Source organism: Oryza sativa, chromosome 4 (genome assembly GCF_034140825.1).
Source record: "Oryza sativa Japonica Group chromosome 4, ASM3414082v1".
NCBI lineage: Eukaryota > Viridiplantae > Streptophyta > Magnoliopsida > Poales > Poaceae > Oryza > Oryza sativa.
The window spans coordinates 5,838,792-5,850,664 of NC_089038.1; the positions used below are offsets into that span (position 1 = coordinate 5,838,792).

At 48.6% G+C, this 11,873-nt stretch overlaps 1 protein-coding gene across 1 annotated transcript in view; it reads left to right on the plus strand.

Annotated features, from left to right (window-relative positions):
• The window catches only part of LOC4335110 (probable amidase At4g34880), a 43,848-nt gene that overhangs the window by 7,722 nt on the left and 24,253 nt on the right, over positions 1 to 11,873 (plus strand). The gene's annotated exons all lie outside the window — the stretch shown is intronic.

Here is an 11,873-nt window from a genome sequence, read left to right on the forward strand (position 1 = left end):
AATTTCGGCTGGTGGCCTCCTCTATTGCTCCACTTCGCAGACTTCTGAATTTTGGCCCAATTCATCGTGTCAGTTCTGAGTTCTTGGCCCATCTATTCATATGTCTGGTTCCCGACATCGTCCGATTGATTTATCGTCTGAGTTAATGTCGATTCTCCTCCACTTTATGATCATTCTCTGTAAAAAAGTTAGTAAACCTAATACTAGTGGAATATTATTGTTCTAACAGATTTATGCCATTGCAAGCATCACTAGTTCTCCTTTATTTTGGTAGTATGAACGGTCGAAACTGATCGATAACGACCGTCAACAGACTTCTTCTCCAAAGCTTCTCCTACTGAAAGAGAGAGAGATAGAGCAAGAATGAGTACAACCACAGTATTCAGCAAGTCACACAGGGAGATGCATGATTAATGCAAGGGGGTACAAGGGGTAATAATATAGGGTTAGGTTTTGCAGTAAATAGCATTTAAAAGTCACTTAGTTGCCCAAAGTTATTTTGTAAATATAATCCTAGAGCTACACAATATTATTACTCAAGGCCGTGAACCCATACGAACCTGCCATAACCCAAGGCCTATGATGATTCCGACCGAACTGGCAACCCTACCTGGGTCCCAGTTCGTCCCAAGCCAACCCAGGCCAACCATTCCACGTTTTAGTTGTTAAGCAAGTTTTAAGAAGTAAACCACTAACTTGGGTACATTGCTAGGCTTGCCCATAACCGAGGGAGCGGCTATTCGAATAGATTATACTCTGATCAGAGGTGTACATCTTTACCCACAAGTGTTGACAAAAAAATCGAACACACTGGCCTGGGAGATCTGCTTAGCTCCTGTGCAGGTCCAAAGGTTGATGAGATGTGGGCGTGCAAGTCAGTTTGATCCTGCAACTTACAAGATATGCAGATAGTAGATCAAAGTAGTCGATCGGCTGATAAGCCGATGGAGCAATCTCAGCCGATATCGATAATAGCCGATGCCAATACCAGCCAATAGCGATAGGATTTCGATAAATCGGCTATATGTCCAATGTAGATGATGATATAAAGGCAATCGGCTGATGATAATATAATATTGCAATATAATCCAGTATAAACCAATCGGCTAGCAATGATATGATAAATAAGCATCGATCCGAAGGTTAAAGCACACATCGGCTGGAGGTCCGATGTCAAGAAATCCACAAGATTAGATTAAACAGTGAAACCTTTGTTGTCATCGGCGAAATCCAACTTATATGTATGTGCAATCCTTATGAGCCGATGCAACGTCCAGATAATTCACCGGCTGAAACCCCGATGAAACCCTTATTGGCAATCAAGAAGCATGCTAGAGATTATGGTTTTAAGCACGGCTTAGTAGATCAAACTTAACTGATGCAGCACTAAGTATGAAAAGAAACATAATATCTAGACAATCAAGTCGTTGACTGATTTTTAGGGTGGTAGATGTCTAAGCTAATCTAATCTAACAACACGATTTAGCCTATACCGGCAGAAACCCTAAAACGAGAAGCAGCCGATAGAGATAAATTGATTTGCTAAGACTAGATTAACATAGACATATGATAAATAGGTAGACAAAAATATCATCCAAACCAGAGCAATCCAAGAGGTCGAATGTACTGATGCAGCCTTGAACGACGCCGACGTAAACGATAGAATTGCCTAGGCCTACGGAACATTGGACTTATCCCTTCGCCGAAGATCGAAGACGATGCAGCCCCGCGTCGGGTGCCAAGTTCCGCCGGAACGTAAAAAACAAAAGTAGAAGTAAAAAGGGTGGCGATGCGCTGAATTGTATTGATCGTAGAGATAGATCACATAGACCTCGGGTGTAGATATTTATACCCATGGGTTGATACAAGTCCTTGTCGGACAAGAAAGAAACTTTCCTAAAGATAAAAGAAAAAAAATAAAGTCCTTATAGGACACTAAACACACTTTCCTAGAGATAAAAGGAAACTAACAAACTATTCCTAATTAATAGATAACTTGCCATGCCGCATTCTCTTTGAACTCGGTCTCTTCTGGATAAGCTTCCTTTAGTAGATCAATTTTCTTAACCGAATATAGCAAGAATCCGACAACTGACGACTTGACAACTCTCATCGGCTAATCTCAGGACTTCCAAGCCGATGCTAACTCTAAGCCGATGACTACTCCGGGCTTACCAAATTTCACTGTTAACAACAAGACACGCCTTTACTCTGCATTCCCTTGCAAGTGGAACCCATCATAAAAAACGTGACATAACCCTTCACCCATCCTAGCCGTGAACAAAAGCACCGACCCAACCCTGCCTACGACCGGTATCCCGGGACAGGCAGGCCAGGATTGAGCCCCTAGCAATAGGACCTAGACCGGGTGCACCACACACATAGAGGTGAGACCACCCGCGTGCTAGTCCAGTGCCATGGCATCTCGGCTAACGGACACCGGCCCGTGTAGCCTTCATTTGCCTACATATCTCGACTGCCGAACCGCAGCCCGTGTAGCCTACATTTGCCTCAGAGATATTCATCATAACGACTTCATCCATCTCTATCCGTGTCGTTTTGTTCAGGACTAGACTAAACACCGAGTTAAGCCTTACTCATTAGACAAGTGGTTAGTACGGTAGTGCTTTGCAATAGAGGCCCGAAGACCGGTCCTTATGATGGCCGAGGTGCTACTATCAAAACCATGCACCTCGAGCCCAACCTAAAACCATTTTGGGGGTTTTGAATAGAGGGGGAGGTGTGTGTCCAAATGATATGAGAACTCCCAAAGTCTAAAGTTATAAAACCACCTAATGTTGCCTAATTAATCAGCGAAGCATCTACCTAAGTTCATACTAGAGGAACCATGCATAGATTACCCACTAGTTGGGGTTTTATTTTCCTAGGGTGAACAAGGTGATAATAAACAATAGCAATGATAAGGCTATAACAAGGATTAATAGGGAGTGCTAAATAAAACAATAATAACGCAAAAACTTAAATAAAGCGTTAATGCAATAATTTAAATCAAAATAATTTTATAAACTGGGATTCAATATGCTCAAGGATTATGCGACTTGCCTTGCTTAGAGAGAACGGCCTTTCGAACCTTCGGCGACAACCACGAACCACACTTCGGGAACCTCTGGAACAACGGAAGCTACGCGAAACACACAAGCTAAGCTACAAGCCTACAAAGAAGCAATAACAATACATAAAAAGAAAGGCACATGGTTCTTTAGGTTATAATAAACATTAAGAGACTTGAACAGGTCGATTCGGAGTTCGTATGACCAGGACGTGGTCATCCGAAGTTTAATGCTGTTATACGGAGATTTGTGGATTATTATAATTAAGCTTTACAACTATAAAACATGTGTAAGCGCTAGCCTGGAAAAGACAAGAAGGCTGCGCTGTTGACATGCGGACCCCACATGTCAACCTAAGGGACCACGGTGGACCGGGTACACAGAGACGGTCCACGGGTTGACGGAAGCGGACCCTGTGTGTCAACCGAGGCCAGTGGCCGACAAATGGACTCCACTAGATACCACGCGGGCTACACACGTGGAAACCACGCGGCTACCGAGCGGGCACACTAACACGGTCACCACACGCACACACGAACGACTACCGACACTGGTACACGAGTACCGGGGTCGACAACCGCACAACAGGCACGGGGCGACACCGAAAGGGCGAGGACGGGGCAGCCAGTAGAGTGGTCCTCACCACAACGAGACGGGGCGTGGAACGACGATGACGAACGGGCGCGGCGGAGACGGCTCAGGGACGACGGAGGCGAACGACGAGAGGACGACTTCGGCGGCGGTCTTTGGACGAAGGCGAGACGCGGCCAGTGCAGGGCTTGACGACGCGGAGCCGAGGACGAAGACGACGACGGGGCTGCAGCACACTCTGACGAAACGCGGGCAACGAACGAGCACGGCTTGATGGAGGAACGAACAGCACGACGACCGGTAACGACGAGAGGACGACGACGACGACCGGGGCCGGCGAGGAGGCGAAGATGGCAGCCGGCAGCAGCTGCACGGAGGCAAGTACGGCATGGAGCATGCCGCTGCGATGCCGACGACGGAGGCGGCACAACGGGATGACGAGCCGACGGAGAGGAACGACCGACCGAAGGGGACGTTGTCACGCCCAAAAATTCACGAACCAGAATTTCTAAGCTGAATGTGCATTAAACCCCTGTCCAGAACCAGCCAGGGTACACAAACGACAATTGTTGACATACAGATCCACGTCTTACAAAAATACAAAAGATTACAAATGCAGCGGAAAAAGATAAAAGCGAGCTAAGCCTGAAGGCTTGACTCCTGCAGCGGGCGACTCCATTCCACAGGCATCCTTGACGGCAGCGACGAAACCAACCTCTTCGAGACATCTTCAACTGAGAAGGACTTCAACTCTGGTGTGGGGGAAAAGAGAGCAAGACTGAGTACTACCCACTGTACTCAGCAAGTCATACCGGAAGAGGAGGTATGATGCAAGATATAACCAAAGGAGGCTACGGGGTTCATTTGCATAAAGCAGGCATTTAAAACCAGTAGTTGAAAACAGTAAAAACAGTTGTAGTAATTAAGCAATGTTAACCAGTCACTATCCAACGCTACGCCACGTTGCAACAGGCCCAACCAACCACCTGGACTACACCAGTTCATTAAGCTAAACTAGGGGTGAGACTAATCACGGTGAATCTGGTCGACCGCCCATAACCGCGGGCACGGCTATTCGAATAGTTTAACTCTTATCAGAGGTGTACAACTGTACCCACAAGACACAGCCCCACGACACGTTCCCGTGCGCCGACATGCCACCACGACATACCGGAAAGAGGCCGTGACAGGACCGTTCGCATAACCCTCTCTAACCGATCGCACCACACCTTAGGGTTCGCCCCCGTCCCCAGCAGGCAACGGGCAACCCCCCTTTCGTGCCACGGTGAATCCGGAAGCCGATCAACCGGACACCCCGGCCGACCCAACTCCATCATGCCCACCCTCGCCTGGGTACGTCAGCTAGAGAAAAGCTACACTACAAGCCCAGCCGTTGCCCACGCTGGCTTGTGGTAAGTACGATAAGTTCTTCCAGGGCATCCCGCGAACCGGTCCTTAATCGCCATGGGCACGTCTAGCAAAACCATGCACCCACAGCCCACCATGTAGTGTATTTTAATTAACCAACACCATTGCAGTGGCACTAATCCAAAGCTATTGCTAATAATCAAAGCCTATACTTTAATGTGACCCCCTTTTGTGCACTAGTTGAACTAAGCATGGCTAAGCATCTCTGTCACGCCCGGAATTTCTATCCAAAATTCCAAACGCTTACATGTGTGTGAACCCTCGTCCAGGAATCAGCCGAGGCACACAAGAACAAATTGATAATAGAGTACAATTATTACTCTAATGATTAAGCGTATAAAATGTCATTACAGAGGTAGATAGTTCCTCTCAATCAATAAAGATCTAAGCAGCGGAAAATAAGATAAACGGCGCAGACGGCTCCACTCCACAGGCAGCTTGACCAGGGCTACACCTAATCCTCCACACCATCAGCTTCACTGTAGAACTCTTCCTCTGATGAATGATTGCAAGGTGAGTATATGACATACTCAGCAAGCCACGCAGCAAATATGCAAGTGCACAGGATAACAAAGGATGGCATAGTAGGGTTCATTTGCAAAAGCAGCATTTAGCAAACATTTGAGAATTTGATAAAACAGTTAAGTAATTAAACAATATTAATCCAACGCTATACAACATACCCTGTTGCATAGGCCCAACCATTCTGAACAACCATCCCGGCTGCACAGTTCTATCTCCAAACCAGGAATATACCATTCCAAACCAGGAGCTAATCAAATTATTACCAATTGAAGCATCATTTACTATGGTGAGAAGGGTGAGACTAATCACGAAAGACATTGTTAGACCCGCCCATAACCGCGGGCACGGCTATTCGAATAGTTTTACTCTGATCAGAGGTGTACCACTGTACCCACAAGACACAACCCCACATCATGTCACCATGTGCCTCAATACCACCACGGTACCTCGGAAAGGAGTTGTGACAATACCCCTTGCATAACACAATCCACTACGGCGCACCTTTCCTGGATCATAATCACCCCCTTATAAACAAGGTATGGACTCCCCAGCGACCCCCGTGGGCTTATCTCCGCCACTTCTCAGTCTGGTGCCCCGCAATGAACCATGCTACACAAAAGATAAAGCCGTTGCCCATGCTGGCTTGTGGTTGGCACGGTTAATGTTTCACAACCGAAACTCGTGAACCGGTCCTTAATTGTCATGAGCACGACCATCAAAACCATGTGCTCACAACCCACCATTACCAGGTTTTAGTTGGCACATTAATTAATTAACTAATCACGATTGACCATCGTGAACTATCATTCAGCCATCATTAAATAACAGTGAGTCATAAGTTAACCCAATAGTGAGCTAATGTTTCTAAGCAGGGCTAAGCAATTATATCTAATATCTAGTTGAACCAATATATAAAGCTCAACTAGTCAAGTTATAATAACCCAAGGTATCAAGGAATAAAGTAATCAAGAACAAAAGGGTTGTAACAAACAATAGGTTATTTCCACCCAATGACATTCGAAAATAAATGCAATAGTTGAATAAAAACAGTAGCTTTAAATAGGATCAACATGCTCAAAGGGTTGTTTGGGATCTGTGTGACTTGCCTTGCTGGCCTTGGAACTCTTCAAATTCTTCTCCGGCGAAAACGGACTCTCCGGAAACGACGGAATCTAAGCAAAAAGAAGCAAAAACACCAAAACAGCACATAAACAAGCATGAACAGTATATGTGGATATTTTTAACATGTATATCTCAATTTTAGAAAAATTTAGAGACTTGAACCAACTAAATCGGAGCTAAGATGAATTAGTTATGAATTTTTGAAGATTTAATCGGATTAAAACACTTAAATTGATTTTAATTGAATTATGACGCAATAATGAATTATTTTTGAAAAGGAAAAGGAGGATTATTGCGTCAGCGGGCTAGGGTTTCGGTGGACCGGGCGCACGGCGGCGGTTCACGCGAACGGACGGCCGAGATCGACTTGATCCAAAACGTACGGCCGAGATCGATCGGTCCACGACCGGCTCACGACGGACGGGGACGATGACGTCAGCGATGACGTCACCACCGGCGGCGGCGGCTCGGCGGCTCGGACGGCGCACGCTCGCCGGCGAACGACAGTGCGAGGACGCAAACGAAGGGCACCAGCACGTAGAGGACGACGCGGCGAACTCACCGGTGACCAAAACGGCGGCGGAAGAACAACGGACGACAACGGCGACGAGGTTGAAGCGGCGGCGGTCTTCGGCTTGACGGCGGCGACGGTGCTCCGGTGATCTTCGGCGACGGCGAAGGGGCGGACGAGGACGGCGACGACTTGGCGACCATGACGGCGGTCTTCCCGAGCGACGGCGACGTCTGGAACGGCGGCGGCGCATGGCTGGAGCGACGGCGGCGACGGCGGCGCTAGGGCACACGGCGCTAGGGCGAAACCGACGACGAGAGGCGAAGGCGAAGGGGGCGGCGGGTAGAGGAGAGCTCGGGGGTCCTTTTAAAGGGGCTAAGAGGCGGCGGCGAAGGCCCACGGCGGCCGGCGACGGCGAAGGAAACTTCGGGAAAAACGAATCCGAATCCAACTCGAATCCAACGGTTTCCAAACCGATTTAGCCGATGTTTCCAAAGGAGAAAAGGAAGAGGAGATCAAGAGGATCATTTCCCCTCTATCAATTCGGCCGGAGATGGAAAGGAGCGACGGAATTTTGGAAGGAGACGGCGGCTGCAACGGCTAGGGTTTCGGGCGGCGGCGGCCGAAGGAGGAAGACAGGCCAGACAGGTGGGACCCACCTGTCAGCGGGAGAGAGAGAGAGAGCGGCGGCTCGGCGGACTGGGCCGAACTGGGCCGAGGGAGAGAGAGAAGAGAGGTTTTGGGCCGACTTTCGGCCCAAAGCCAAAAGAAGACTTTTAAAAACCTTTTTCAATTTAAATTATTCATGAAATGCAATTCCATTTATTAAAAATACTCCCTTAGCTCAAATAAATCCCAGAAAAATCTAGGAATTATAGAATTAAGCAAAGTATTTAACAAAATTTTATCTAGCCCAATTTTATATTGAGATTTAACAAATTAAAATTAGATCTTCTCTTTTAAGCTTTTAAAATCATTTCTAATAATTCCTTTTAAACAACAATTTATAATTTAAGGATTTTAAACAAGAAAAGCACTTAACAATTATAATTAGATCATTATTGATCAAATAATTACTGAACTGTTCTTTGTATCATTTAGGAATTGAGCTCTGAAAAATCCGAGAAAATTTCAGAGAGTTGACTTAATCATGGAGAATTTAATAAAAATTAAATCCATCCATGCTTTATATTAAGGAAATTTTGTTTCCCACATTTAACTTCACTTGTAAATTAAAGATCATTTAATATAAATTCTATTAATAATTTATTAAATAATTTATAAACCCTAAAACAAAAATCAGGATGTGACAATCTCCTAAACCAACGTCTAGTGATTTTAATACCCAAGTTATCAATGGCGTAAGGGAAACAACATATAGCTGAGTAATAGGACCCATCCCACATGATATTTTAAAACAATGCAATATTTAATAGAAATGCGGGACATTTGTAAATTGCGTACAATATGATCAATTGCAATGTATGACTTGCCTTGCTCTCGCACTGATGGAACCACAGCAACGTCTTCGAGAAACCACGAATCGACGAAACGGGCGAAATCTACGCGACAAACAAAGCACACAAGCAAGACATGCTATAAGACTACTGAAACAGGAAACAAAACCATTTTTAATGGATTCTATACATTTTTATGAATTTACTGAGACTTGAATGGACTTAATCGGAGCTCGGATGAATTAGTTATGATTTTTAGAAGATTATCTGTGTTTTTACTATAAAAGAAAAACCCTTAATCAATTTATTGCGCAATAATTCATCCCAGGGCTGACGTCAGCATAAGGAGGGGTGGCGCCGACACGCGGGACCCGCGGGTCAGTGACTCAAGGAGAGAGAGGGGCGGCTGGCAAGCGGGCCCCACCGAGCGGCGGCTCAAGAGAGAGAGGGAGGGGCGCCGGCACGTGGGCCCCACTGGCAGTGGCACAAGGCGGGAGGGGCGCGACTGGTGGCTCGGCTCGGCTTCAAAGCCGGCAGGCCAAGCATGGCGAGCGACGGCGGCACGCGCGGTCGCCGGCGACGGCAACCGGCGGCGCGGACGGCAACGGCAGACGGCGCGAAAAGTGGCGGCGGCGGCCGAAGACGACGGTGCGCGCGCGGAGGACGGCGACGCACACGGGAGAGAGGGAAAGAGGGAGGAGGGGGAGTTTTTTCACCGAGGTTGGCCGGCGCGAGTGGAGACGACGGCGAACGACGACGACGAGCGACGGGAGGACGACGGCGACGGGCGAACGATCTCCGGGACCTCCTAGGGAACAAAATGGGAAGGATTAGAGGGAGAGGGGTGGTCTACGGCGGGCGGAAACCATGGCCGAAGGCGGCGGCAATGGTGGTACTCACCGGCGCGCGGGGAGAAGCGGGCCCCGACGGCGGGATTGGATGGGGATGCGGCGGCCGGGGTAGCTTTGGCGGCGGCGAAGCTAATGGCGGCAGCAGATTGGCTCGGCGGTGGCTCCAGCGGCGGCGAGCTGCGACCGGAGGAGTGGAAAAGGCGGCGGCGGCGGGTGTAGCGGTGCGGGAGTGATGGAGGGCAGGGGAGAGAGCGGCGGAAAGAGGAAAAAGGTGGAGGGGAGTGCGGGGAAGCTTTATTGGGGCTCGAGAGAGACGGACGAGGCCGGGAGGCGGCCGGATTTCTCGCCGACGTGGGGAATGGAGAGAGAGAGAGAGAGAGAGATTCGAATTTGAATCCCTCCGTTGCGGGGTGCACGCGCGAGTGGGAGGAGTGGGGATGGTGGGCGGCGACGTGGGCGCAGGGCGCGGAGTGGGGCGCGGAAGGCGGGGGAGGCGGGCGGCGATGGGTGGTGGTTTCGGCGGCGGTTGGCGCAGGCGTGGGCTGCCGGAGGTTAGGGAAAGGGCTGACAGGTGGGCCCCACCTGTCAGCGCCCGAGAGGGAGAAGGAGGCCGGGTGAACTTCGGGAGTAGGAGGGAGGAGCGAGCCGGCGCGGGAGGAAATGGGCCGGGCCCAAGAAAAAGGAAAAAGGAGGGAAAAGAAAAGATAAAAAGGAAAAAGGATTTTCCCAGGGATTTAATATTGCACTTTGCTTATTTTAATTGGTTAAAATTATTTCCAAGGCTCTGAAAATTCAACTAAAAATCCTGTTAGAATATTTTGACATGTAGAATCCAAGAAAAATTCCACATGTCGATTCCGATTATTATTTGCATTTATTAATTAGGGATTCATCTCTAGGTTAAATTAAACAATTTCTTCGGACGATTTATTTTATGAATTTAGAGCAAGGGAGGGGAACTTCAGGGCGTGACAGACGTCGATATGGAGGATGGAGAAGCCGACGCGGCACGGTGGTCTCCGGACGAAACCGAGGGCAGGCCGGGGTGGAGGTCGACGCTTCGACGCCGGAGGAGGAGACAACGACGTCGGCCGGCGCTCTGGCGCGGCAACCAGAGCGGCTGGAGGCGGCACAGTGGCGGTAACGCCACTGGACGTCAACGAGGACACCGTTCCGGCGAGCTTAGGGCGAGGGGACGGTGAGGCCGGCAGAGGGGGTGGCGTCGCAGAGCCGAGGAAGGTGGTGGCGACGTCGGCCGGTGCACAGGCGAGGCGGCACAGGCGGCTAGAGGCGGCCGGCGGCACGGGAGAGAGAAAGAAGGGCGGCGGGGAGAGGTGGTGTGGCCACGGGGGAGCTCGGGAAGAGGCAAAAACGAGAGAACGGAAGGAGGAGGCTCCATTTTATAGTGGAAGGGAGCGATCCGGCCATGGGAGAGGCGGGGAACGGCGGCGGGATTTGGGGCCGACGGCCATGGAAGGTGGCCGGGAATGGCGCGGCTGTTCCGGGCGGTTGAGAGCACGAAGCAAGGGGGAAATTAGGGGGAATTGAAGAGGAAGGAAAGGGTATTAATTCCCCCCAATCAATTTGGAAAGAAGGGAATTGATTCGCGCGGATTTGAGGGAAGAAAGGAGCTAGGGTTGCACGGGGGAGAGAGAGGAGCCGGCGGGAGGAAGGAGACGACCGATGCCTGGGCCCCACGCGGTCGCGCGGTTAGCGCTCGTGCGCACGCGGCTGACTCGGCTCGGCCTGGCTTGGGCCGAGGCAGGCCGGGAGGAGGAGAGGAGGAAGTGGAGGCCCGGGAGAGAGAGGGGAGGAAAAGAGAGGGAGGGAGGACACACTTTGGGCTGGGCTCGGTGTCACATCCTGATTTTTGTTTCAGGATTTATAAATTATTTAATAAATTATTATTAGAATTTATATTAAATGTTCATTAATTTACAAGTGAAGTTAAATGTGGGAAATAAAATTTCCTAAATATAAAGCATGGGTGGATTTAATTTTTATTAAATTCTCCATGGTTAATTATACTCTCTGAAATTTTCTTGGATTTTTCGGAGCTCAATTCTTAATTTTAATCATACAAAGAGCAGTTCAGCAATTATTTAAATATTAAATTAATCATTAAATGGTCTAATTATAATTTTGTTAAGTACTTTTAGTGTCCAAGTATTTTCAGGATTTTTCTTGGAATTATTTGAGCATTGGAAGTATTTTTAACAATTGAAAGATCATTTAAGTGATTATTTTAATTGAAAAAGTTTTGAAAATCCTTCCCTAAGTCGTTGGGCCGATTTCGGCCCAACATCCTCTCTCTCCC